Source organism: Somniosus microcephalus, unplaced genomic scaffold, assembly GCF_052327205.1.
Source record: "Somniosus microcephalus isolate GS21.2 unplaced genomic scaffold, FLI_Smic_1.0 unresolved_chr5, whole genome shotgun sequence".
Classification (NCBI taxonomy): domain Eukaryota; kingdom Metazoa; phylum Chordata; class Chondrichthyes; order Squaliformes; family Somniosidae; genus Somniosus; species Somniosus microcephalus.
Genome location: NW_028225183.1, coordinates 14,027,010 through 14,054,564, shown reverse-complemented (window position 1 = coordinate 14,054,564; position 27,555 = coordinate 14,027,010). Strand labels below are relative to the sequence as shown.

The 27,555-nt window shown below is 40.4% G+C and overlaps 14 non-coding genes across 14 annotated transcripts; all 14 read left to right on the top strand.

Annotated features, from left to right (window-relative positions):
- The first annotated feature begins 388 nt into the window (after nucleotides 1–388).
- On the top strand, nucleotides 389–461 carry trnak-uuu (transfer RNA lysine (anticodon UUU)). The gene has a single exon. It is a non-coding gene; the product is annotated as a tRNA-Lys (tRNA).
- Nucleotides 462–2,171: 1,710 nt separating this feature from the next.
- trnak-uuu (transfer RNA lysine (anticodon UUU)) lies at nucleotides 2,172–2,244 on the top strand. Its single transcript has one exon. It is a non-coding gene; the product is annotated as a tRNA-Lys (tRNA).
- Nucleotides 2,245–3,946: 1,702 nt separating this feature from the next.
- Nucleotides 3,947–4,019, top strand: trnak-uuu (transfer RNA lysine (anticodon UUU)). The gene has a single exon. It is a non-coding gene; the product is annotated as a tRNA-Lys (tRNA).
- Nucleotides 4,020–5,716: 1,697 nt separating this feature from the next.
- On the top strand, nucleotides 5,717–5,789 carry trnak-uuu (transfer RNA lysine (anticodon UUU)). Its single transcript has one exon. It is a non-coding gene; the product is annotated as a tRNA-Lys (tRNA).
- Nucleotides 5,790–7,500: 1,711 nt separating this feature from the next.
- trnak-uuu (transfer RNA lysine (anticodon UUU)) lies at nucleotides 7,501–7,573 on the top strand. The gene has a single exon. It is a non-coding gene; the product is annotated as a tRNA-Lys (tRNA).
- Nucleotides 7,574–9,290: 1,717 nt separating this feature from the next.
- On the top strand, nucleotides 9,291–9,363 carry trnak-uuu (transfer RNA lysine (anticodon UUU)). Its single transcript has one exon. It is a non-coding gene; the product is annotated as a tRNA-Lys (tRNA).
- A 1,683-nt stretch (nucleotides 9,364–11,046) lies between these two features.
- trnak-uuu (transfer RNA lysine (anticodon UUU)) lies at nucleotides 11,047–11,119 on the top strand. Its single transcript has one exon. It is a non-coding gene; the product is annotated as a tRNA-Lys (tRNA).
- Nucleotides 11,120–12,802: 1,683 nt separating this feature from the next.
- Nucleotides 12,803–12,875, top strand: trnak-uuu (transfer RNA lysine (anticodon UUU)). Its single transcript has one exon. It is a non-coding gene; the product is annotated as a tRNA-Lys (tRNA).
- Nucleotides 12,876–16,356: 3,481 nt separating this feature from the next.
- On the top strand, nucleotides 16,357–16,429 carry trnak-uuu (transfer RNA lysine (anticodon UUU)). The gene has a single exon. It is a non-coding gene; the product is annotated as a tRNA-Lys (tRNA).
- Nucleotides 16,430–18,146: 1,717 nt separating this feature from the next.
- trnak-uuu (transfer RNA lysine (anticodon UUU)) lies at nucleotides 18,147–18,219 on the top strand. Its single transcript has one exon. It is a non-coding gene; the product is annotated as a tRNA-Lys (tRNA).
- Nucleotides 18,220–21,686: 3,467 nt separating this feature from the next.
- trnak-uuu (transfer RNA lysine (anticodon UUU)) lies at nucleotides 21,687–21,759 on the top strand. The gene has a single exon. It is a non-coding gene; the product is annotated as a tRNA-Lys (tRNA).
- Nucleotides 21,760–23,476: 1,717 nt separating this feature from the next.
- trnak-uuu (transfer RNA lysine (anticodon UUU)) lies at nucleotides 23,477–23,549 on the top strand. Its single transcript has one exon. It is a non-coding gene; the product is annotated as a tRNA-Lys (tRNA).
- Nucleotides 23,550–25,232: 1,683 nt separating this feature from the next.
- Nucleotides 25,233–25,305, top strand: trnak-uuu (transfer RNA lysine (anticodon UUU)). Its single transcript has one exon. It is a non-coding gene; the product is annotated as a tRNA-Lys (tRNA).
- Nucleotides 25,306–27,002: 1,697 nt separating this feature from the next.
- trnak-uuu (transfer RNA lysine (anticodon UUU)) lies at nucleotides 27,003–27,075 on the top strand. The gene has a single exon. It is a non-coding gene; the product is annotated as a tRNA-Lys (tRNA).
- The last annotated feature ends 480 nt before the right edge of the window (nucleotides 27,076–27,555 follow it).

The following is a 27,555-nucleotide window of genomic DNA, read 5'->3' as shown; positions in this document are numbered from 1 at the left end:
CTTACTGTGTCTGTCTCTGTCCATTTGGTTACCTCCATTTCCCAACTGCACCACGAGCGGACCGTCTAACTTAGTGCGATCTTCAAAATATGATGTATAGTGCTCCATTGCTCCATCCAAGTCAGTCATAAATACGGTGAACAGTTGATGATCTAATACAGATATCTGGGGGACGGCACTTGTCACATCTGACTCCGCTGCTAACGTACGTGACTTTTGTGGGTGTGTTAATATTTCTGAAGTGATGCTGGTCTGAGGCAGTCAATCTGGATTTGTGGGAGAAATGTGCTGTACAGGTTGGATTATGGACAAGTAAATTGAATTTGTCGGAGATGCAATGATGCACTGCAGCCAATGAAAGTACTTTTGTGAGCTTTGAATTGCAAAAGCCCGGATAGCTCAGTCGGTAGAGCATCAGACTTTTAATCTGAGGGTCCAGGGTTCAAGTCCCTGTTCGGGCGCTGTTTTAAATCGCGATACTCAACTTTACATTCGCACTTTGATTATTTAGCAAAGAAAATAACAACAGGAGCAGTCCATTTCATGCCTGGAGCCTTTCTGCCATTTAATTAAGTCATCGATCGATATCCGTTTGCATTCCTTTGCTCCAGATCCCTTAATACCTTTGGTTAACAAATATCTCTCAATCTCAAGTTCAAAATTGACAACTGGCCCAGCTTTATTTGCTGTTTGCAGAAGTGTGTTACACATTTCTGTCACACAAATTTCTCTCCTGAAACGCTTGGATCTAATGTTGAGGCTATGGCCCCTTCTCCCAGATGGGTCAATCCTCAGAAATAGCTTCTCGCTATCTACACTGGCATTTCCTCTTAATATCGTGAATACTTCAATCAAATCACCACTTAAGCTTCTAAATTCCAGGAAAAAAACCCGAGTTTGTGCAATATCCCGTTGTAATTTGTCCCTTGGACTCCATGTCTCCTTCACTTTTTAAGCCTAATAATACATTCCCAAGCTGTGATGCCAAGAATTGAACACAGTACCGCAGCTGTGGCCTAACCAGTGCTACGTACAGCTGTGGCATCATTTCACCCTCTTATATTGTAATCCTACAGATATAAGTATCACTTTTCAATTAGCTTTTTGAATCTTTTCTGTACCTGTCTATGACGATTTGGTAATATTTGTACAGGGACACAAGTCTATTTGGATCTCAACTGTTTCCAGCTTAACATTATAAGGAGTGTATTCTAAATACTCCTATAAAGATCGGCAGTGAATCACGTCACACTTGCCAGAAAATTGCACATTCACTTAATCTATGAATATCTGGTCAAATTTCTTGCTTCCATCTCAACTGATTATAATGCCGCCTATCTTATTTGTCATCCTCAAACTTGGATGTGTGGCTCTCAATCCCATCAAGTAAGTCGTTAAAGAAATCGGTGATTAGTTGAGTTCCCAAAAGTGATCAATCAGAGACACCACTCGTCATATTCTGCCAATTAATGTACCTGATCATCATCTGCAAACTTTGTCTCCTGCCGTGCCACCAATTTCCTAACCAGGCAAATAATTTGCCTTCAATTACATGCGTTTCAAATTTAGCCCAATGTCCCATATGCGGGACTTTATCAAATGTCTTTGCTCCATGTCTACATGCTAATAATAATTTTGAACTGGGACTCATAAACCTCTTTGCTCCTCAACAGTTAATAGCTTCCCATTATTGCGAAAATACTCAGAACTATATTACTTTGTTCCAAAGTGGCTGGTGTCACACTTGCGTACATTGAACTCGATTTGCATTTGTTTTGGCCGGCTTACTGTGTCTGTCTCTGTCCATTTGGTTACCTCCATTTCCCAACTGCACCACGAGCGGACCGTCTAACTTAGTGCGATCTTCAAAATATGATGTATAGTGCTCCATTGCTCCATCCAAGTCAGTCATAAATACGGTGAACAGTTGATGATCTAATACAGATATCTGGGGGACGGCACTTGTCACATCTGACTCCGCTGCTAACGTACGTGACTTTTGTGGGTGTGTTAATATTTCTGAAGTGATGCTGGTCTGAGGCAGTCAATCTGGATTTGTGGGAGAAATGTGCAGTACAGGTTGGATTATGGACAAGTAAATTGAATTTATCGGAGATGCAATGATGCACTGCAGCCAATGAAAGTACTTTTGTGAGCTTTGAATTGCAAGAGCCCGGATAGCTCAGTCGGTAGAGCATCAGACTTTTAATCTGAGAGTCCAGGGTTCAAGTCCCTGTTCGGGCGCTGTTTTAAATCGCGATACTCAACTTTACATTCGCACTTTCATCATTTAGCAAAGAAAATAACAACAGGAGCAGTCCATTTCATGCCTGGAGCCTTTCTGCCATTTAATTAAGTCATCGATCGATATCCGTTTGCATTCCTTTGCTCCAGATCCCTTAATACCTTTGGTTAACAAATATCTCTCAATCTCAAGTTCAAAATTGACAACTGGCCCAGCTTTATTTGCTGTTTGCAGAAGTGTGTTACACATTTCTGTCACACAAATTTCTCTCCTGAAACGCTTGGATCTAATGTTGAGGCTATGGCCCCTTCTCCCAGATGGGTCAATCCTCAGAAATAGCTTCTCGCTATCTACACTGGCATTTCCTCTTAATATCGTGAATACTTCAATCAAATCACCACTTAAGCTTCTAAATTCCAGGAAAAAAACCCGAGTTTGTGCAATATCCCGTTGTAATTTGTCCCTTGGACTCCATGTCTCCTTCACTTTTTAAGCCTAATAATACATTCCCAAGCTGTGATGCCAAGAATTGAACACAGTACCGCAGCTGTGGCCTAACCAGTGCTACGTACAGCTGTGGCATCATTTCACCCTCTTATATTGTAATCCTACAGATATAAGTATCACTTTTCAATTAGCTTTTTGAATCTTTTCTGTACCTGTCTATGACGATTTGGTAATATTTGTACAGGGACACAAGTCTATTTGGATCTCAACTGTTTCCAGCTTAACATTATAAGGAGTGTATTCTAAATACTCCTATAAAGATCGGCAGTGAATCACGTCACACTTGCCAGAAAATTGCACATTCACTTAATCTATGAATATCTGGTCAAATTTCTTGCTTCCATCTCAACTGATTATAATGCCGCCTATCTTATTTGTCATCCTCAAACTTGGATGTGTGGCTCTCAATCCCATCAAGTAAGTCGTTAAAGAAATCGGTGATTAGTTGAGTTCCCAAAAGTGATCAATCAGAGACACCACTCGTCATATTCTGCCAATTAATGTACCTGATCATCATCTGCAAACTTTGTCTCCTGCCGTGCCACCAATTTCCTAACCAGGCAAATAATTTGCCTTCAATTACATGCGTTTCAAATTTAGCCCAATGTCCCATATGCGGGACTTTATCAAATGTCTTTGCTCCATGTCTACATGCTAATAATAATTTTGAACTGGGACTCATAAACCTCTTTGCTCCTCAACAGTTAATAGCTTCCCATTATTGAGAAAATACTCAGAACTATATTACTTTGTTCCAAAGTGGCTGGTGTCACACTTGCGTACATTGAACTCGATTTGCATTTGTTTTGGCCGGCTTACTGTGTCTGTCTCTGTCCATTTGGTTACCTCCATTTCCCAACTGCACTACGAGCGGACCGTCTAACTTAGAGCGATCTTCAAAATATGATGTACAGTGCTCCATCCAAGTCAGTCATAAATACGGTGAACAGTTGATGATCTAATACAGATATCTGGGGGACGGCACTTGTCACATCTGACTCCGCTGCTAACGTACGTGACTTTTGTGGGTGTGTTAATATTTCTGAAGTGATGCTGGTCTGAGGCAGTCAATCCGGATTTGTGGGAGAAATGTGCAGTACAGGTTGGATTATGGACAAGTAAATTGAATTTGTCGGAGATGCAATGATGCACTGCAGCCAATGAAAGTACTTTTGTGAGCTTTGAATTGCAAGAGCCCGGATAGCTCAGTCGGTAGAGCATCAGACTTTTAATCTGAGAGTCCAGGGTTCAAGTCCCTGTTCGGGCGCTGTTTTAAATCGCGATACACAACTTTACATTCGCACTTTGATCATTTAGCAAAGAAAATAACAACAGGAGCAGTCCATTTCATGCCTGGAGCCTTTCTGCCATTTAATTAAGTCATCGATCGATATCCGTTTGCATTCCTTTGCTCCAGATCCCTTAATACCTTTGGTTAACAAATATCTCTCAATCTCAAGTTCAAAATTGACAACTGGCCCAGCTTTATTTGCTGTTTGCAGAAGTGTGTTACACATTTCTGTCACACAAATTTCTCTCCTGAAACGCTTGGATCTAATGTTGAGGCTATGGCCCCTTCTCCCAGATGGGTCAATCCTCAGAAATAGCTTCTCGCTATCTACACTGGCATTTCCTCTTAATATCGTGAATACTTCAATCAAATCACCACTTAAGCTTCTAAATTCCAGGAAAAAAACCCGAGTTTGTGCAATATCCCGTTGTAATTTGTCCCTTGGACTCCATGTCTCCTTCACTTTTTAAGCCTAATAATACATTCCCAAGCTGTGATGCCAAGAATTGAACACAGTACCGCAGCTGTGGCCTAACCAGTGCTACGTACAGCTGTGGCATCATTTCACCCTCTTATATTGTAATCCTACAGATATAAGTATCACTTTTCAATTAGCTTTTTGAATCTTTTCTGTACCTGTCTATGACGATTTAGTAATATTTGTACAGGGACACAAGTCTATTTGGATCTCAACTGTTTCCAGCTTAACATTATAAGGAGTGTATTCTAAATACTCCTATAAAGATCGGCAGTGAATCACGTCACACTTGCCAGAAAATTGCACATTCACTTAATCTATGAATATCTGGTCAAATTTCTTGCTTCCATCTCAACTGATTATAATGCCGCCTATCTTATTTGTCATCCTCAAACTTGGATGTGTGGCTCTCAATCCCATCCAGTAAGTCGTTAAAGAAATCGGTGATTAGTTGAGTTCCCAAAAGTGATCAATCAGAGACACCACTCGTCATATTCTGCCAATTAATGTACCTGATCATCATCTGCAAACTTTGTCTCCTGCCGTGCCACCAATTTCCTAACCAGGCAAATAATTTGCCTTCAATTACATGCGTTTCAAATTTAGCCCAATGTCCCATATGCGGGACTTTATCAAATGTCTTTGCTCCATGTCTACAAGCTAATAATATTTTTTGAACTGGGACTCATAAACCTCTTTGCTCCTCAACAGTTAATAGCTTCCCATTATTGAGAAAATACTCAGAACTATATTACTTTGTTCCAAAGTGGCTGGTGTCACACTTGCGTACATTGAACTCGATTTGCATTTGTTTTGGCCGGCTTACTGTCTCTGTCCATTTGGTTACCTCCATTTCCCAACTGCACTACGAGCGGACCGTCTAACTTAGTGCGATCTTCAAAATATGATGTACATTGCTCCATCCAAGTCAGTCATAAATACGGTGAACAGTTGATGATCTAATACAGATATCTGGGGGACGGCACTTGCCACATCTGACTCCGCTGCTAACGTACGTGACTTTTGTGGGTGTGTTAATATTTCTGAAGTGATGCTGGTCTGAGGCAGTCAATCTGGGTTTGTGGGAGAAATGTGCTGTACAGGTTGGATTATGGACAAGTAAATTGAATTTGTCGGAGATGCAATGATGCACTGCAGCCAATGAAAGTACTTTTGTTAGCTTTGAATTGCAAAAGCCCGGATAGCTCAGTCGGTAGAGCATCAGACTTTTAATTTGAGGGTCTAGGGTTCAAGTCCCTATTCGGGCGCTGTTTTAAATCGCGATACTCAACTTTACATTCGCACTTTGATCATTTAGCAAAAAAAATAACAACAGGAGCAGGCCATTTCATGCCTGGAGCCTTTCTGCCATTTAATTAAGTCATCGATCGATATCCGTTTGCATTCCTTTGCTCCAGATCCCTTAATACCTTTGGTTAACAAACATCTCTCAATCTCAAGTTCAAAATTGACAACTGGCCCAGCTTTATTTGCTGTTTGCAGAAGTGTGTTACAAATTTCTGTCACACAAATTTCTCTCCTGAAACGCTTGGATCTAATGTTGAGGCTATGGCCCCTTCTCCCAGATGGGTCAATCCTCAGAAATAGCTTCTCGCTATCTACACTGGCATTTCCTCTTAATATCGTGAATACTTCAATCAAATCACCACTTAAGCTTCTAAATTCCAGGAAAAAAACCCGAGTTTGTGCAATATCCCGTTGTAATTTGTCCCTTGGACTCCATGTCTCCTTCACTTTTTAAGCCTAATAATACATTCCCAAGCTGTGATGCCAAGAATTGAACACAGTACCGCAGCTGTGGCCTAACCAGTGCTACGTACAGCTGTGGCATCATTTCACCCTCTTATATTGTAATCCTACAGATATAAGTATCACTTTTCAATTAGCTTTTTGAATCTTTTCTGTACCTGTCTATGACGATTTAGTAATATTTGTACAGGGACACAAGTCTATTTGGATCTCAACTGTTTCCAGCTTAACATTATAAGGAGTGTATTCTAAATACTCCTATAAAGATCGGCAGTGAATCACGTCACACTTGCCAGAAAATTGCACATTCACTTAATCTATGAATATCTGGTCAAATTTCTTGCTTCCATCTCAACTGATTATAATGCCGCCTATCTTATTTGTCATCCTCAAACTTGGATGTGTGGCTCTCAATCCCATCAAGTAAGTCGTTAAAGAAATCGGTGATTAGTTGAGTTCCCAAAAGTGATCAATCAGAGACACCACTCGTCATATTCTGCCAATTAATGTATCTGATCATCATCTGCAAACTTTGTCTCCTGCCGTGCCACCAATTTCCTAACCAGGCAAATAATTTGCCTTCAATTACATGCGTTTCAAATTTAGCCCAATGTCCCATATGCGGGACTTTATCAAATGTCTTTGCTCCATGTCTACAAGCTAATAATAATTTTTGAACTGGGACTCATAAACCTCTTTGCTCCTCAACAGTTAATAGCTTCCCATTATTGAGAAAATACTCAGAACTATATTACTTTGTTCCAAAGTGGCTGGTGTCACACTTGCGTACATTGAACTCGATTTGCATTTGTTTTGGCCGGCTTACTGTGTCTGTCTCTGTCCATTTGGTTACCTACATTTCCCAACTGCACTACGAGCGGACCGTCTAACTTAGTGCGATCTTCATAATATGATGTACAGTGCTCCATTGCTCCATCCAAGTCAGTCATAAATACGGTGAACAGTTGATGATCTAATATAGATATCTGGGGGACGGCACTTGTCACATCTGACTCCGCTGCTAACGAGCGTGTCTTTTGTGGGTGTGTTAATATTTCTGAAGTGATGCTGGTCTGAGGCAGTCAATCTGGATTTGTGGGAGAAATGTGCTGCACAGGTTGGATTATGGACAAGTAAATTGAATTTGTCGGAGATGCAATGATCCACTGCAGCCAATGAAAGTAGTTTTGTGAGATTTTAATTGCAAAAGCCCGGATAGCTCAGTCGGTAAAGCATCAGACTTTTAATTTGAGGGTGCAGGGTTCAAGTCCCTGTTCGGGCGCTGTTTTAAATCGCGATACTCAACTTTACTTTCGCACTTTGATCATTTAGCAAAGAAAATAACAACAGGAGCAGGCCATTTCATGCCTGGAGCCTTTCTGCCATTTAATTAAGTCATCGATCGATATCCGTTTGCATTCCTTTGCTCCAGATCCCTTAATACCTTTGGTTAACAAACATCTCTCAATCTCAAGTTCAAAATTGACAACTGGCCCAGCTTTATTTGCTGTTTGCGGAAGTGTGTTACAAATTTCTGTCACACAAATTTCTCTCCTGAAACGCTTGGATCTAATGTTGAGGCTATGGCCCCTTCTCCCAGATGGGTCAATCCTCAGAAATAGCTTCTCGCTATCTACACTGGCATTTCCTCTTAATATCGTGAATACTTCAATCAAATCACCACTTAAGCTTCTAAATTCCAGGAAAAAAACCCGAGTTTGTGCAATATCCCGTTGTAATTTGTCCCTTGGACTCTATGTCTCCTTCACTTTTTAAGCCTAATAATACACTCCCAAGCTGTGATGCCAAGAATTGAACACAGTACCGCAGCTGTGGCCTAACCAGTGCTATGTACAGCTGTGGCATCATTTCACCCTCTTATATTGTAATCCTACAGATATAAGTATCACTTTTCAATTAGCTTTTTGAATCTTTTCTGTACCTGTCCATGACCATTTAATAACATTTGTACAGGGACACAAGTCTATTTGGATCTCAACTGTTTCCAGCTTAACATTATAAGGAGTGTATTCTAAATACTCCTATAAAGATCGGCAGTGAATCACGTCACACTTGCTAATATTTAAATCAATTTGCCAGAAAATTGCACATTCACTTAATCTATGAATATCTGGTCAAATTTCTTGCTTCCATCTCAACTGATTATAATGCCGCCTATCTTATTTGTCATCCTCAAACTTGAATGTGTGGCTCTCAATCCCATCAAGTAAGTCGTTAAAGAAATCGGTGATTAGTTGAGTTCCCAAAAGTGATCAATCAGAGACACCACTCGTCATATTCTGCCAATTAATGTACCTGATCATCATCTGCAAACTTTGTCTCCTGCCGTGCCACCAATTTCCTAACCAGGTAAATAATTTGCCTTCAATTACATGCGTTTCAAATTTAGCCCAATGTCCCATATGCGGGACTTTATCAAATGTCTTTGCTCCATGTCTACAAGCTAATAATAATTTTTGAACTGGGACTCATAAACCTCTTTGCTCCTCAACAGTTAATAGCTTCCCATTATTGAGAAAATACTCAGAACTATATTACTTTGTTCCAAAGTGGCTGGTGTCACACTTGCGTACATTGAACTCGATTTGCATTTGTTTTGGCCGGCTTACTGTCTCTGTCCATTTGGTTACCTCCATTTCCCAACTGCACTACGAGCGGACCGTCTAACTTAGTGCGATCTTCAAAATATGATGTACAGTGCTCCATCCAAGTCAGTCATAAATACGGTGAACAGTTGATGATGTAATTCAGATATCTGGGGGACGGCACTTGTCACATCTGAGTCCGCTGCTAACGAGCGTGACTTTTGTGGGTGTGTTAATATTTCTGAAGTGATGCTGGTCTGAGGCAGTCAATCTGGATTTGTGGGAGAAATGTGCTGTACAGGTTGGATTATGGACAAGTAAATTGAATTTGTCGGAGATGCAATGATGCACTGCAGCCAATGAAAGTACTTTTGTGAGCTTTGAATTGCAAAAGCCCGGATAGCTCAGTCGGTAGAGCATCAGACTTTTAATCTGAGGGTCCAGGGTTCAAGTCCCTGTTCGGGCGCTGTTTTAAATCGCGATACTCAACTTTACATTCGCACTTTGATTATTTAGCAAAGAAAATAACAACAGGAGCAGTCCATTTCATGCCTGGAGCCTTTCTGCCATTTAATTAAGTCATCGATCGATATCCGTTTGCATTCCTTTGCTCCAGATCCCTTAATACCTTTGGTTAACAAATAGTTCAAAATTGACAACTGGCCCAGCTTTATTTGCTGTTTGCAGAAGTGTGTTACACATTTCTGTCACACAAATTTCTCTCCTGAAACGCTTGGATCTAATGTTGAGGCTATGGCCCCTTCTCCCAGATGGGTCAATCCTCAGAAATAGCTTCTCGCTATCTACACTGGCATTTCCTCTTAATATCGTGAATACTTCAATCAAATCACCACTTAAGCTTCTAAATTCCAGGAAAAAAACCCGAGTTTGTGCAATATCCCATTGTAATTTGTCCCTTGGACTCCATGTCTCCTTCACTTTTTAAGCCTAATAATACATTCCGAAGCTGTGATGCCAAGAATTGAACACAGTACCGCAGCTGTGGCCTAACCAGTGCTACGTACAGCTGTGGCATCATTTCACCCTCTTATATTGTAATCCTACAGATATAAGTATCACTTTTCAATTAGCTTTTTGAATCTTTTCTGTACCTGTCTATGACGATTTAGTAATATTTGTACAGGGACACAAGTCTATTTGGATCTCAACTGTTTCCAGCTTAACATTATAAGGAGTGTATTCTAAATACTCCTATAAAGATCGGCAGTGAATCACGTCACACTTGCCAGAAAATTGCACATTCACTTAATCTATGAATATCTGGTCAAATTTCTTGCTTCCATCTCAACTGATTATAATGCCGCCTATCTTATTTGTCATCCTCAAACTTGGATGTGTGGCTCTCAATCCCATCCAGTAAGTCGTTAAAGAAATCGGTGATTAGTTGAGTTCCCAAAAGTGATCAATCAGAGACACCACTCGTCATATTCTGCCAATTAATGTACCTGATCATCATCTGCAAACTTTGTCTCCTGCCGTGCCACCAATTTCCTAACCAGGCAAATAATTTGCCTTCAATTACATGCGTTTCAAATTTAGCCCAATGTCCCATATGCGGGACTTTATCAAATGTCTTTGCTCCATGTCTACAAGCTAATAATATTTTTTGAACTGGGACTCATAAACCTCTTTGCTCCTCAACAGTTAATAGCTTCCCATTATTGAGAAAATACTCAGAACTATATTACTTTGTTCCAAAGTGGCTGGTGTCACACTTGCGTACATTGAACTCGATTTGCATTTGTTTTGGCCGGCTTACTGTCTCTGTCCATTTGGTTACCTCCATTTCCCAACTGCACTACGAGCGGACCGTCTAACTTAGTGCGATCTTCAAAATATGATGTACATTGCTCCATCCAAGTCAGTCATAAATACGGTGAACAGTTGATGATCTAATACAGATATCTGGGGGACGGCACTTGTCACATCTGACTCCGTTGCTAACGTACGTGACTTTTGTGGGTGTGTTAATATTTCTGAAGTGATGCTGGTCTGAGGCAGTCAATCTGGGTTTGTGGGAGAAATGTGCTGTACAGGTTGGATTATGGACAAGTAAATTGAATTTGTCGGAGATGCAATGATGCACTGCAGCCAATGAAAGTACTTTTGTTAGCTTTGAATTGCAAAAGCCCGGATAGCTCAGTCGGTAGAGCATCAGACTTTTAATTTGAGGGTCTAGGGTTCAAGTCCCTGTTCGGGCGCTGTTTTAAATCGCGATACTCAACTTTACATTCGCACTTTGATTATTTAGCAAAGAAAATAACAACAGGAGCAGTCCATTTCATGCCTGGAGCCTTTCTGCCATTTAATTAAGTCATCGATCGATATCCGTTTGCATTCCTTTGCTCCAGATCCCTTAATACCTTTGGTTAACAAATAGTTCAAAATTGACAACTGGCCCAGCTTTATTTGCTGTTTGCAGAAGTGTGTTACACATTTCTGTCACACAAATTTCTCTCCTGAAACGCTTGGATCTAATGTTGAGGCTATGGCCCCTTCTCCCAGATGGGTCAATCCTCAGAAATAGCTTCTCGCTATCTACACTGGCATTTCCTCTTAATATCGTGAATACTTCAATCAAATCACCACTTAAGCTTCTAAATTCCAGGAAAAAAACCCGAGTTTGTGCAATATCCCATTGTAATTTGTCCCTTGGACTCCATGTCTCCTTCACTTTTTAAGCCTAATAATACATTCCCAAGCTGTGATGCCAAGAATTGAACACAGTACCGCAGCTGTGGCCTAACCAGTGCTACGTACAGCTGTGGCATCATTTCACCCTCTTATATTGTAATCCTACAGATATAAGTATCACTTTTCAATTAGCTTTTTGAATCTTTTCTGTACCTGTCTATGACGATTTAGTAATATTTGTACAGGGACACAAGTCTATTTGGATCTCAACTGTTTCCAGCTTAACATTATAAGGAGTGTATTCTAAATACTCCTATAAAGATCGGCAGTGAATCACGTCACACTTGCCAGAAAATTGCACATTCACTTAATCTATGAATATCTGGTCAAATTTCTTGCTTCCATCTCAACTGATTATAATGCCGCCTATCTTATTTGTCATCCTCAAACTTGGATGTGTGGCTCTCAATCCCATCCAGTAAGTCGTTAAAGAAATCGGTGATTAGTTGAGTTCCCAAAAGTGATCAATCAGAGACACCACTCGTCATATTCTGCCAATTAATGTACCTGATCATCATCTGCAAACTTTGTCTCCTGCCGTGCCACCAATTTCCTAACCAGGCAAATAATTTGCCTTCAATTACATGCGTTTCAAATTTAGCCCAATGTCCCATATGCGGGACTTTATCAAATGTCTTTGCTCCATGTCTACAAGCTAATAATATTTTTTGAACTGGGACTCATAAACCTCTTTGCTCCTCAACAGTTAATAGCTTCCCATTATTGAGAAAATACTCAGAACTATATTACTTTGTTCCAAAGTGGCTGGTGTCACACTTGCGTACATTGAACTCGATTTGCATTTGTTTTGGCCGGCTTACTGTCTCTGTCCATTTGGTTACCTCCATTTCCCAACTGCACTACGAGCGGACCGTCTAACTTAGTGCGATCTTCAAAATATGATGTACATTGCTCCATCCAAGTCAGTCATAAATACGGTGAACAGTTGATGATCTAATACAGATATCTGGGGGACGGCACTTGTCACATCTGACTCCGTTGCTAACGTACGTGACTTTTGTGGGTGTGTTAATATTTCTGAAGTGATGCTGGTCTGAGGCAGTCAATCTGGGTTTGTGGGAGAAATGTGCTGTACAGGTTGGATTATGGACAAGTAAATTGAATTTGTCGGAGATGCAATGATGCACTTTTGCCAATGAAAGTACTTTTGTTAGCTTTGAATTGCAAAAGCCCGGATAGCTCAGTCGGTAGAGCATCAGACTTTTAATTTGAGGGTCTAGGGTTCAAGTCCCTGTTCGGGCGCTGTTTTAAATCGCGATACTCAACTTTACATTCGCACTTTGATCATTTAGCAAAAAAAATAACAACAGGAGCAGGCCATTTCATGCCTGGAGCCTTTCTGCCATTTAATTAAGTCATCGATCGATATCCGTTTGCATTCCTTTGCTCCAGATCCCTTAATACCTTTGGTTAACAAACATCTCTCAATCTCAAGTTCAAAATTGACAACTGGCCCAGCTTTATTTGCTGTTTGCAGAAGTGTGTTACAAATTTCTGTCACACAAATTTCTCTCCTGAAACGCTTGGATCTAATGTTGAGGCTATGGCCCCTTCTCCCAGATGGGTCAATCCTCAGAAATAGCTTCTCGCTATCTACACTGGCATTTCCTCTTAATATCGTGAATACTTCAATCAAATCACCACTTAAGCTTCTAAATTCCAGGAAAAAAACCCGAGTTTGTGCAATATCCCGTTGTAATTTGTCCCTTGGACTCCATGTCTCCTTCACTTTTTAAGCCTAATAATACATTCCCAAGCTGTGATGCCAAGAATTGAACACAGTACCGCAGCTGTGGCCTAACCAGTGCTACGTACAGCTGTGGCATCATTTCACCCTCTTATATTGTAATCCTACAGATATAAGTATCACTTTTCAATTAGCTTTTTGAATCTTTTCTGTACCTGTCTATGACGATTTAGTAATATTTGTACAGCGACACAAGTCTATTTGGATCTCAACTGTTTCCAGCTTAACATTATAAGGAGTGTATTCTAAATACTCCTATAAAGATCGGCAGTGAATCACGTCATACTTGCCAGAAAATTGCACATTCACTTAATCTATGAATATCTGGTCAAATTTCTTGCTTCCATCTCAACTGATTATAATGCCGCCTATCTTATTTGTCATCCTCAAACTTGGATGTGTGGCTCTCAATCCCATCCAGTAAGTCGTTAAAGAAATCGGTGATTAGTTGAGTTCCCAAAAGTGATCAATCAGAGACACCACTCGTCATATTCTGCCAATTAATGTACCTGATCATCATCTGCAAACTTTGTCTCCTGCCGTGCCACCAATTTCCTAACCAGGCAAATAATTTGCCTTCAATTACATGCGTTTCAAATTTAGCCCAATGTCCCATATGCGGGACTTTATCAAATGTCTTTGCTCCATGTCTACAAGCTAATAATATTTTTTGAACTGGGACTCATAAACCTCTTTGCTCCTCAACAGTTAATAGCTTCCCATTATTGAGAAAATACTCAGAACTATATTACTTTGTTCCAAAGTGGCTGGTGTCACACTTGCGTACATTGAACTCGATTTGCATTTGTTTTGGCCGGCTTACTGTCTCTGTCCATTTGGTTACCTCCATTTCCCAACTGCACTACGAGCGGACCGTCTAACTTAGTGCGATCTTCAAAATATGATGTACATTGCTCCATCCAAGTCAGTCATAAATACGGTGAACAGTTGATGATCTAATACAGATATCTGGGGGACGGCACTTGTCACATCTGACTCCGCTGCTAACGTACGTGACTTTTGTGGGTGTGTTAATATTTCTGAAGTGATGCTGGTCTGAGGCAGTCAATCTGGGTTTGTGGGAGAAATGTGCTGTACAGGTTGGATTATGGACAAGTAAATTGAATTTGTCGGAGATGCAATGATGCACTGCAGCCAATGAAAGTACTTTTGTTAGCTTTGAATTGCAAGAGCCCGGATAGCTCAGTCGGTAGAGCATCAGACTTTTAATTTGAGGGTCTAGGGTTCAAGTCTCTGTTCGGGCGCTGTTTTAAATCGCGATACTCAACTTTACATTCGCACTTTGATCATTTAGCAAAAAAAATAACAACAGGAGCAGGACATTTCATGCCTGGAGCCTTTCTGCCATTTAATTAAGTCATCGATCGATATCCGTTTGCATTCCTTTGCTCCAGATCCCTTAATACCTTTGGTTAACAAACATCTCTCAATCTCAAGTTCAAAATTGACAACTGGCCCAGCTTTATTTGCTGTTTGCAGAAGTGTGTTACAAATTTCTGTCACACAAATTTCTCTCCTGAAACGCTTGGATCTAATGTTGAGGCTATGGCCCCTTCTCCCAGATGGGTCAATCCTCAGAAATAGCTTCTCGCTATCTACACTGGCATTTCCTCTTAATATCGTGAATACTTCAATCAAATCACCACTTAAGCTTCTAAATTCCAGGAAAAAAACCCGAGTTTGTGCAATATCCCGTTGTAATTTGTCCCTTGGACTCCATGTCTCCTTCACTTTTTAAGCCTAATAATACATTCCCAAGCTGTGATGCCAAGAATTGAACACAGTACCGCAGCTGTGGCCTAACCAGTGCTACGTACAGCTGTGGCATCATTTCACCCTCTTATATTGTAATCCTACAGATATAAGTATCACTTTTCAATTAGCTTTTTGAATCTTTTCTGTACCTGTCTATGACGATTTAGTAATATTTGTACAGGGACACAAGTCTATTTGGATCTCAACTGTTTCCAGCTTAACATTATAAGGAGTGTATTCTAAATACTCCTATAAAGATCGGCAGTGAATCACGTCACACTTGTCAGAAAATTGCACATTCACTTAATCTATGAATATCTGGTCAAATTTCTTGCTTCCATCTCAACTGATTATAATGCCGCCTATCTTATTTGTCATCCTCAAACTTGGATGTGTGGCTCTCAATCCCATCAAGTAAGTCGTTAAAGAAATCGGTGATTAGTTGAGTTCCCAAAAGTGATCAATCAGAGACACCACTCGTCATATTCTGCCAATTAATGTACCTGATCATCATCTGCAAACTTTGTCTCCTGCCGTGCCACCAATTTCCTAACCAGGCAAATAATTTGCCTTCAATTACATGCGTTTCAAATTTAGCCCAATGTCCCATATGCGGGACTTTATCAAATGTCTTTGCTCCATGTCTACAAGCTAATAATAATTTTTGAACTGGGACTCATAAACCTCTTTGCTCCTCAACAGTTAATAGCTTCCCATTATTGAGAAAATACTCAGAACTATATTACTTTGTTCCAAAGTGGCTGGTGTCACACTTGCGTACATTGAACTCGATTTGCATTTGTTTTGGCCGGCTTACTGTGTCTGTCTCTGTCCATTTGGTTACCTACATTTCCCAACTGCACTACGAGCGGACCGTCTAACTTAGTGCGATCTTCATAATATGATGTACAGTGCTCCATTGCTCCATCCAAGTCAGTCATAAATACGGTGAACAGTTGATGATCTAATATAGATATCTGGGGGACGGCACTTGTCACATCTGACTCCGCTGCTAACGAGCGTGTCTTTTGTGGGTGTGTTAATATTTCTGAAGTGATGCTGGTCTGAGGCAGTCAATCTGGATTTGTGGGAGAAATGTGCTGCACAGGTTGGATTATGGACAAGTAAATTGAATTTGTCGGAGATGCAATGATCCACTGCAGCCAATGAAAGTAGTTTTGTGAGCTTTTAATTGCAAAAGCCCGGATAGCTCAGTCGGTAAAGCATCAGACTTTTAATTTGAGGGTGCAGGGTTCAAGTCCCTGTTCGGGCGCTGTTTTAAATCGCGATACTCAACTTTACTTTCGCACTTTGATCATTTAGCAAAGAAAATAACAACAGGAGCAGGCCATTTCATGCCTGGAGCCTTTCTGCCATTTAATTAAGTCATCGATCGATATCCGTTTGCATTCCTTTGCTCCAGATCCCTTAATACCTTTGGTTAACAAACATCTCTCAATCTCAAGTTCAAAATTGACAACTGGCCCAGCTTTATTTGCTGTTTGCGGAAGTGTGTTACAAATTTCTGTCACACAAATTTCTCTCCTGAAACGCTTGGATCTAATGTTGAGGCTATGGCCCCTTCTCCCAGATGGGTCAATCCTCAGAAATAGCTTCTCGCTATCTACACTGGCATTTCCTCTTAATATCGTGAATACTTCAATCAAATCACCACTTAAGCTTCTAAATTCCAGGAAAAAAACCCGAGTTTGTGCAATATCCCGTTGTAATTTGTCCCTTGGACTCTATGTCTCCTTCACTTTTTAAGCCTAATAATACACTCCCAAGCTGTGATGCCAAGAATTGAACACAGTACCGCAGCTGTGGCCTAACCAGTGCTATGTACAGCTGTGGCATCATTTCACCCTCTTATATTGTAATCCTACAGATATAAGTATCACTTTTCAATTAGCTTTTTGAATCTTTTCTGTACCTGTCCATGACCATTTAATAACATTTGTACAGGGACACAAGTCTATTTGGATCTCAACTGTTTCCAGCTTAACATTATAAGGAGTGTATTCTAAATACTCCTATAAAGATCGGCAGTGAATCACGTCACACTTGCTAATATTTAAATCAATTTGCCAGAAAATTGCACATTCACTTAATCTATGAATATCTGGTCAAATTTCTTGCTTCCATCTCAACTGATTATAATGCCGCCTATCTTATTTGTCATCCTCAAACTTGAATGTGTGGCTCTCAATCCCATCAAGTAAGTCGTTAAAGAAATCGGTGATTAGTTGAGTTCCCAAAAGTGATCAATCAGAGACACCACTCGTCATATTCTGCCAATTAATGTACCTGATCATCATCTGCAAACTTTGTCTCCTGCCGTGCCACCAATTTCCTAACCAGGTAAATAATTTGCCTTCAATTACATGCGTTTCAAATTTAGCCCAATGTCCCATATGCGGGACTTTATCAAATGTCTTTGCTCCATGTCTACAAGCTAATAATAATTTTTGAACTGGGACTCATAAACCTCTTTGCTCCTCAACAGTTAATAGCTTCCCATTATTGAGAAAATACTCAGAACTATATTACTTTGTTCCAAAGTGGCTGGTGTCACACTTGCGTACATTGAACTCGATTTGCATTTGTTTTGGCCGGCTTACTGTCTCTGTCCATTTGGTTACCTCCATTTCCCAACTGCACTACGAGCGGACCGTCTAACTTAGTGCGATCTTCAAAATATGATGTACAGTGCTCCATCCAAGTCAGTCATAAATACGGTGAACAGTTGATGATGTAATTCAGATATCTGGGGGACGGCACTTGTCACATCTGAGTCCGCTGCTAACGAGCGTGACTTTTGTGGGTGTGTTAATATTTCTGAAGTGATGCTGGTCTGAGGCAGTCAATCTGGATTTGTGGGAGAAATGTGCTGTACAGGTTGGATTATGGACAAGTAAATTGAATTTGTCGGAGATGCAATGATGCACTGCAGCCAATGAAAGTACTTTTGTGAGCTTTGAATTGCAAAAGCCCGGATAGCTCAGTCGGTAGAGCATCAGACTTTTAATCTGAGGGTCCAGGGTTCAAGTCCCTGTTCGGGCGCTGTTTTAAATCGCGATACTCAACTTTACATTCGCACTTTGATTATTTAGCAAAGAAAATAACAACAGGAGCAGTCCATTTCATGCCTGGAGCCTTTCTGCCATTTAATTAAGTCATCGATCGATATCCGTTTGCATTCCTTTGCTCCAGATCCCTTAATACCTTTGGTTAACAAATAGTTCAAAATTGACAACTGGCCCAGCTTTATTTGCTGTTTGCAGAAGTGTGTTACACATTTCTGTCACACAAATTTCTCTCCTGAAACGCTTGGATCTAATGTTGAGGCTATGGCCCCTTCTCCCAGATGGGTCAATCCTCAGAAATAGCTTCTCGCTATCTACACTGGCATTTCCTCTTAATATCGTGAATACTTCAATCAAATCACCACTTAAGCTTCTAAATTCCAGGAAAAAAACCCGAGTTTGTGCAATATCCCGTTGTAATTTGTCCCTTGGACTCCATGTCTCCTTCACTTTTTAAGCCTAATAATACATTCCCAAGCTGTGATGCCAAGAATTGAACACAGTACCGCAGCTGTGGCCTAACCAGTGCTACGTACAGCTGTGGCATCATTTCACCCTCTTATATTGTAATCCTACAGATATAAGTATCACTTTTCAATTAGCTTTTTGAATCTTTTCTGTACCTGTCTATGACGATTTAGTAATATTTGTACAGGGACACAAGTCTATTTGGATCTCAACTGTTTCCAGCTTAACATTATAAGGAGTGTATTCTAAATACTCCTATAAAGATCGGCAGTGAATCACGTCATACTTGCCAGAAAATTGCACATTCACTTAATCTATGAATATCTGGTCAAATTTCTTGCTTCCATCTCAACTGATTATAATGCCGCCTATCTTATTTGTCATCCTCAAACTTGGATGTGTGGCTCTCAATCCCATCCAGTAAGTCGTTAAAGAAATCGGTGATTAGTTGAGTTCCCAAAAGTGATCAATCAGAGACACCACTCGTCATATTCTGCCAATTAATGTACCTGATCATCATCTGCAAACTTTGTCTCCTGCCGTGCCACCAATTTCCTAACCAGGCAAATAATTTGCCTTCAATTACATGCGTTTCAAATTTAGCCCAATGTCCCATATGCGGGACTTTATCAAATGTCTTTGCTCCATGTCTACAAGCTAATAATATTTTTTGAACTGGGACTCATAAACCTCTTTGCTCCTCAACAGTTAATAGCTTCCCATTATTGAGAAAATACTCAGAACTATATTACTTTGTTCCAAAGTGGCTGGTGTCACACTTGCGTACATTGAACTCGATTTGCATTTGTTTTGGCCGGCTTACTGTCTCTGTCCATTTGGTTACCTCCATTTCCCAACTGCACTACGAGCGGACCGTCTAACTTAGTGCGATCTTCAAAATATGATGTACATTGCTCCATCCAAGTCAGTCATAAATACGGTGAACAGTTGATGATCTAATACAGATATCTGGGGGACGGCACTTGTCACATCTGACTCCGCTGCTAACGTACGTGACTTTTGTGGGTGTGTTAATATTTCTGAAGTGATGCTGGTCTGAGGCAGTCAATCTGGGTTTGTGGGAGAAATGTGCTGTACAGGTTGGATTATGGACAAGTAAATTGAATTTGTCGGAGATGCAATGATGCACTGCAGCCAATGAAAGTACTTTTGTTAGCTTTGAATTGCAAGAGCCCGGATAGCTCAGTCGGTAGAGCATCAGACTTTTAATTTGAGGGTCTAGGGTTCAAGTCTCTGTTCGGGCGCTGTTTTAAATCGCGATACTCAACTTTACATTCGCACTTTGATCATTTAGCAAAAAAAATAACAACAGGAGCAGGACATTTCATGCCTGGAGCCTTTCTGCCATTTAATTAAGTCATCGATCGATATCCGTTTGCATTCCTTTGCTCCAGATCCCTTAATACCTTTGGTTAACAAACATCTCTCAATCTCAAGTTCAAAATTGACAACTGGCCCAGCTTTATTTGCTGTTTGCAGAAGTGTGTTACAAATTTCTGTCACACAAATTTCTCTCCTGAAACGCTTGGATCTAATGTTGAGGCTATGGCCCCTTCTCCCAGATGGGTCAATCCTCAGAAATAGCTTCTCGCTATCTACACTGGCATTTCCTCTTAATATCGTGAATACTTCAATCAAATCACCACTTAAGCTTCTAAATTCCAGGAAAAAAACCCGAGTTTGTGCAATATCCCGTTGTAATTTGTCCCTTGGACTCCATGTCTCCTTCACTTTTTAAGCCTAATAATACATTCCCAAGCTGTGATGCCAAGAATTGAACACAGTACCGCAGCTGTGGCCTAACCAGTGCTACGTACAGCTGTGGCATCATTTCACCCTCTTATATTGTAATCCTACAGATATAAGTATCACTTTTCAATTAGCTTTTTGAATCTTTTCTGTACCTGTCTATGACGATTTAGTAATATTTGTACAGGGACACAAGTCTATTTGGATCTCAACTGTTTCCAGCTTAACATTATAAGGAGTGTATTCTAAATACTCCTATAAAGATCGGCAGTGAATCACGTCACACTTGCCAGAAAATTGCACATTCACTTAATCTATGAATATCTGGTCAAATTTCTTGCTTCCATCTCAACTGATTATAATGCCGCCTATCTTATTTGTCATCCTCAAACTTGGATGTGTGGCTCTCAATCCCATCAAGTAAGTCGTTAAAGAAATCGGTGATTAGTTGAGTTCCCAAAAGTGATCAATCAGAGACACCACTCGTCATATTCTGCCAATTAATGTACCTGATCATCATCTGCAAACTTTGTCTCCTGCCGTGCCACCAATTTCCTAACCAGGCAAATAATTTGCCTTCAATTACATGCGTTTCAAATTTAGCCCAATGTCCCATATGCGGGACTTTATCAAATGTCTTTGCTCCATGTCTACAAGCTAATAATAATTTTTGAACTGGGACTCATAAACCTCTTTGCTCCTCAACAGTTAATAGCTTCCCATTATTGAGAAAATACTCAGAACTATATTACTTTGTTCCAAAGTGGCTGGTGTCACACTTGCGTACATTGAACTCGATTTGCATTTGTTTTGGCCGGCTTACTGTGTCTGTCTCTGTCCATTTGGTTACCTACATTTCCCAACTGCACTACGAGCGGACCGTCTAACTTAGTGCGATCTTCATAATATGATGTACAGTGCTCCATTGCTCCATCCAAGTCAGTCATAAATACGGTGAACAGTTGATGATCTAATATAGATATCTGGGGGACGGCACTTGTCACATCTGACTCCGCTGCTAACGAGCGTGTCTTTTGTGGGTGTGTTAATATTTCTGAAGTGATGCTGGTCTGAGGCAGTCAATCTGGATTTGTGGGAGAAATGTGCTGCACAGGTTGGATTATGGACAAGTAAATTGAATTTGTCGGAGATGCAATGATCCACTGCAGCCAATGAAAGTAGTTTTGTGAGCTTTTAATTGCAAAAGCCCGGATAGCTCAGTCGGTAAAGCATCAGACTTTTAATTTGAGGGTGCAGGGTTCAAGTCCCTGTTCGGGCGCTGTTTTAAATCGCGATACTCAACTTTACTTTCGCACTTTGATCATTTAGCAAAGAAAATAACAACAGGAGCAGGCCATTTCATGCCTGGAGCCTTTCTGCCATTTAATTAAGTCATCGATCGATATCCGTTTGCATTCCTTTGCTCCAGATCCCTTAATACCTTTGGTTAACAAACATCTCTCAATCTCAAGTTCAAAATTGACAACTGGCCCAGCTTTATTTGCTGTTTGCGGAAGTGTGTTACAAATTTCTGTCACACAAATTTCTCTCCTGAAACGCTTGGATCTAATGTTGAGGCTATGGCCCCTTCTCCCAGATGGGTCAATCCTCAGAAATAGCTTCTCGCTATCTACACTGGCATTTCCTCTTAATATCGTGAATACTTCAATCAAATCACCACTTAAGCTTCTAAATTCCAGGAAAAAAACCCGAGTTTGTGCAATATCCCGTTGTAATTTGTCCCTTGGACTCTATGTCTCCTTCACTTTTTAAGCCTAATAATACACTCCCAAGCTGTGATGCCAAGAATTGAACACAGTACCGCAGCTGTGGCCTAACCAGTGCTATGTACAGCTGTGGCATCATTTCACCCTCTTATATTGTAATCCTACAGATATAAGTATCACTTTTCAATTAGCTTTTTGAATCTTTTCTGTACCTGTCCATGACCATTTAATAACATTTGTACAGGGACACAAGTCTATTTGGATCTCAACTGTTTCCAGCTTAACATTATAAGGAGTGTATTCTAAATACTCCTATAAAGATCGGCAGTGAATCACGTCACACTTGCTAATATTTAAATCAATTTGCCAGAAAATTGCACATTCACTTAATCTATGAATATCTGGTCAAATTTCTTGCTTCCATCTCAACTGATTATAATGCCGCCTATCTTATTTGTCATCCTCAAACTTGAATGTGTGGCTCTCAATCCCATCAAGTAAGTCGTTAAAGAAATCGGTGATTAGTTGAGTTCCCAAAAGTGATCAATCAGAGACACCACTCGTCATATTCTGCCAATTAATGTACCTGATCATCATCTGCAAACTTTGTCTCCTGCCGTGCCACCAATTTCCTAACCAGGTAAATAATTTGCCTTCAATTACATGCGTTTCAAATTTAGCCCAATGTCCCATATGCGGGACTTTATCAAATGTCTTTGCTCCATGTCTACAAGCTAATAATAATTTTTGAACTGGGACTCATAAACCTCTTTGCTCCTCAACAGTTAATAGCTTCCCATTATTGAGAAAATACTCAGAACTATATTACTTTGTTCCAAAGTGGCTGGTGTCACACTTGCGTACATTGAACTCGATTTGCATTTGTTTTGGCCGGCTTACTGTCTCTGTCCATTTGGTTACCTCCATTTCCCAACTGCACTACGAGCGGACCGTCTAACTTAGTGCGATCTTCAAAATATGATGTACAGTGCTCCATCCAAGTCAGTCATAAATACGGTGAACAGTTGATGATGTAATTCAGATATCTGGGGGACGGCACTTGTCACATCTGAGTCCGCTGCTAACGAGCGTGACTTTTGTGGGTGTGTTAATATTTCTGAAGTGATGCTGGTCTGAGGCAGTCAATCTGGATTTGTGGGAGAAATGTGCTGTACAGGTTGGATTATGGACAAGTAAATTGAATTTGTCGGAGATGCAATGATGCACTGCAGCCAATGAAAGTACTTTTGTGAGCTTTGAATTGCAAAAGCCCGGATAGCTCAGTCGGTAGAGCATCAGACTTTTAATCTGAGGGTCCAGGGTTCAAGTCCCTGTTCGGGCGCTGTTTTAAATCGCGATACTCAACTTTACATTCGCACTTTGATTATTTAGCAAAGAAAATAACAACAGGAGCAGTCCATTTCATGCCTGGAGCCTTTCTGCCATTTAATTAAGTCATCGATCGATATCCGTTTGCATTCCTTTGCTCCAGATCCCTTAATACCTTTGGTTAACAAATAGTTCAAAATTGACAACTGGCCCAGCTTTATTTGCTGTTTGCAGAAGTGTGTTACACATTTCTGTCACACAAATTTCTCTCCTGAAACGCTTGGATCTAATGTTGAGGCTATGGCCCCTTCTCCCAGATGGGTCAATCCTCAGAAATAGCTTCTCGCTATCTACACTGGCATTTCCTCTTAATATCGTGAATACTTCAATCAAATCACCACTTAAGCTTCTAAATTCCAGGAAAAAAACCCGAGTTTGTGCAATATCCCGTTGTAATTTGTCCCTTGGACTCCATGTCTCCTTCACTTTTTAAGCCTAATAATACATTCCCAAGCTGTGATGCCAAGAATTGAACACAGTACCGCAGCTGTGGCCTAACCAGTGCTACGTACAGCTGTGGCATCATTTCACCCTCTTATATTGTAATCCTACAGATATAAGTATCACTTTTCAATTAGCTTTTTGAATCTTTTCTGTACCTGTCTATGACGATTTAGTAATATTTGTACAGGGACACAAGTCTATTTGGATCTCAACTGTTTCCAGCTTAACATTATAAGGAGTGTATTCTAAATACTCCTATAAAGATCGGCAGTGAATCACGTCACACTTGCCAGAAAATTGCACATTCACTTAATCTATGAATATCTGGTCAAATTTCTTGCTTCCATCTCAACTGATTATAATGCCGCCTATCTTATTTGTCATCCTCAAACTTGGATGTGTGGCTCTCAATCCCATCCAGTAAGTCGTTAAAGAAATCGGTGATTAGTTGAGTTCCCAAAAGTGATCAATCAGAGACACCACTCGTCATATTCTGCCAATTAATGTACCTGATCATCATCTGCAAACTTTGTCTCCTGCCGTGCCACCAATTTCCTAACCAGGCAAATAATTTGCCTTCAATTACATGCGTTTCAAATTTAGCCCAATGTCCCATATGCGGGACTTTATCAAATGTCTTTGCTCCATGTCTACAAGCTAATAATATTTTTTGAACTGGGACTCATAAACCTCTTTGCTCCTCAACAGTTAATAGCTTCCCATTATTGAGAAAATACTCAGAACTATATTACTTTGTTCCAAAGTGGCTGGTGTCACACTTGCGTACATTGAACTCGATTTGCATTTGTTTTGGCCGGCTTACTGTCTCTGTCCATTTGGTTACCTCCATTTCCCAACTGCACTACGAGCGGACCGTCTAACTTAGTGCGATCTTCAAAATATGATGTACATTGCTCCATCCAAGTCAGTCATAAATACGGTGAACAGTTGATGATCTAATACAGATATCTGGGGGACGGCACTTGTCACATCTGACTCCGTTGCTAACGTACGTGACTTTTGTGGGTGTGTTAATATTTCTGAAGTGATGCTGGTCTGAGGCAGTCAATCTGGGTTTGTGGGAGAAATGTGCTGTACAGGTTGGATTATGGACAAGTAAATTGAATTTGTCGGAGATGCAATGATGCACTGCAGCCAATGAAAGTACTTTTGTTAGCTTTGAATTGCAAAAGCCCGGATAGCTCAGTCGGTAGAGCATCAGACTTTTAATTTGAGGGTCTAGGGTTCAAGTCCCTGTTCGGGCGCTGTTTTAAATCGCGATACTCAACTTTACATTCGCACTTTGATCATTTAGCAAAAAAAATAACAACAGGAGCAGGCCATTTCATGCCTGGAGCCTTTCTGCCATTTAATTAAGTCATCGATCGATATCCGTTTGCATTCCTTTGCTCCAGATCCCTTAATACCTTTGGTTAACAAACATCTCTCAATCTCAAGTTCAAAATTGACAACTGGCCCAGCTTTATTTGCTGTTTGCAGAAGTGTGTTACAAATTTCTGTCACACAAATTTCTCTCCTGAAACGCTTGGATCTAATGTTGAGGCTATGGCCCCTTCTCCCAGATGGGTCAATCCTCAGAAATAGCTTCTCGCTATCTACACTGGCATTTCCTCTTAATATCGTGAATACTTCAATCAAATCACCACTTAAGCTTCTAAATTCCAGGAAAAAAACCCGAGTTTGTGCAATATCCCGTTGTAATTTGTCCCTTGGACTCCATGTCTCCTTCACTTTTTAAGCCTAATAATACATTCCCAAGCTGTGATGCCAAGAATTGAACACAGTACCGCAGCTGTGGCCTAACCAGTGCTACGTACAGCTGTGGCATCATTTCACCCTCTTATATTGTAATCCTACAGATATAAGTATCACTTTTCAATTAGCTTTTTGAATCTTTTCTGTACCTGTCTATGACGATTTAGTAATATTTGTACAGGGACACAAGTCTATTTGGATCTCAACTGTTTCCAGCTTAACATTATAAGGAGTGTATTCTAAATACTCCTATAAAGATCGGCAGTGAATCACGTCACACTTGCCAGAAAATTGCACATTCACTTAATCTATGAATATCTGGTCAAATTTCTTGCTTCCATCTCAACTGATTATAATGCCGCCTATCTTATTTGTCATCCTCAAACTTGGATGTGTGGCTCTCAATCCCATCCAGTAAGTCGTTAAAGAAATCGGTGATTAGTTGAGTTCCCAAAAGTGATCAATCAGAGACACCACTCGTCATATTCTGCCAATTAATGTACCTGATCATCATCTGCAAACTTTGTCTCCTGCCGTGCCACCAATTTCCTAACCAGGCAAATAATTTGCCTTCAATTACATGCGTTTCAAATTTAGCCCAATGTCCCATATGCGGGACTTTATCAAATGTCTTTGCTCCATGTCTACAAGCTAATAATATTTTTTGAACTGGGACTCATAAACCTCTTTGCTCCTCAACAGTTAATAGCTTCCCATTATTGAGAAAATACTCAGAACTATATTACTTTGTTCCAAAGTGGCTGGTGTCACACTTGCGTACATTGAACTCGATTTGCATTTGTTTTGGCCGGCTTACTGTCTCTGTCCATTTGGTTACCTCCATTTCCCAACTGCACTACGAGCGGACCGTCTAACTTAGTGCGATCTTCAAAATATGATGTACATTGCTCCATCCAAGTCAGTCATAAATACGGTGAACAGTTGATGATCTAATACAGATATCTGGGGGACGGCACTTGTCACATCTGACTCCGCTGCTAACGTACGTGACTTTTGTGGGTGTGTTAATATTTCTGAAGTGATGCTGGTCTGAGGCAGTCAATCTGGGTTTGTGGGAGAAATGTGCTGTACAGGTTGGATTATGGACAAGTAAATTGAATTTGTCGGAGATGCAATGATGCACTGCAGCCAATGAAAGTACTTTTGTTAGCTTTGAATTGCAAGAGCCCGGATAGCTCAGTCGGTAGAGCATCAGACTTTTAATTTGAGGGTCTAGGGTTCAAGTCCCTGTTCGGGCGCTGTTTTAAATCGCGATACTCAACTTTACATTCGCACTTTGATCATTTAGCAAAAAAAATAACAACAGGAGCAGGCCATTTCATGCCTGGAGCCTTTCTGCCATTTAATTAAGTCATCGATCGATATCCGTTTGCATTCCTTTGCTCCAGATCCCTTAATACCTTTGGTTAACAAACATCTCTCAATCTCAAGTTCAAAATTGACAACTGGCCCAGCTTTATTTGCTGTTTGCAGAAGTGTGTTACAAATTTCTGTCACACAAATTTCTCTCCTGAAACGCTTGGATCTAATGTTGAGGCTATGGCCCCTTCTCCCAGATGGGTCAATCCTCAGAAATAGCTTCTCGCTATCTACACTGGCATTTCCTCTTAATATCGTGAATACTTCAATCAAATCACCACTTAAGCTTCTAAATTCCAGGAAAAAAACACCGAGTTTGTGCAATATCCCGTTGTAATTTGTCCCTTGGACTCCATGTC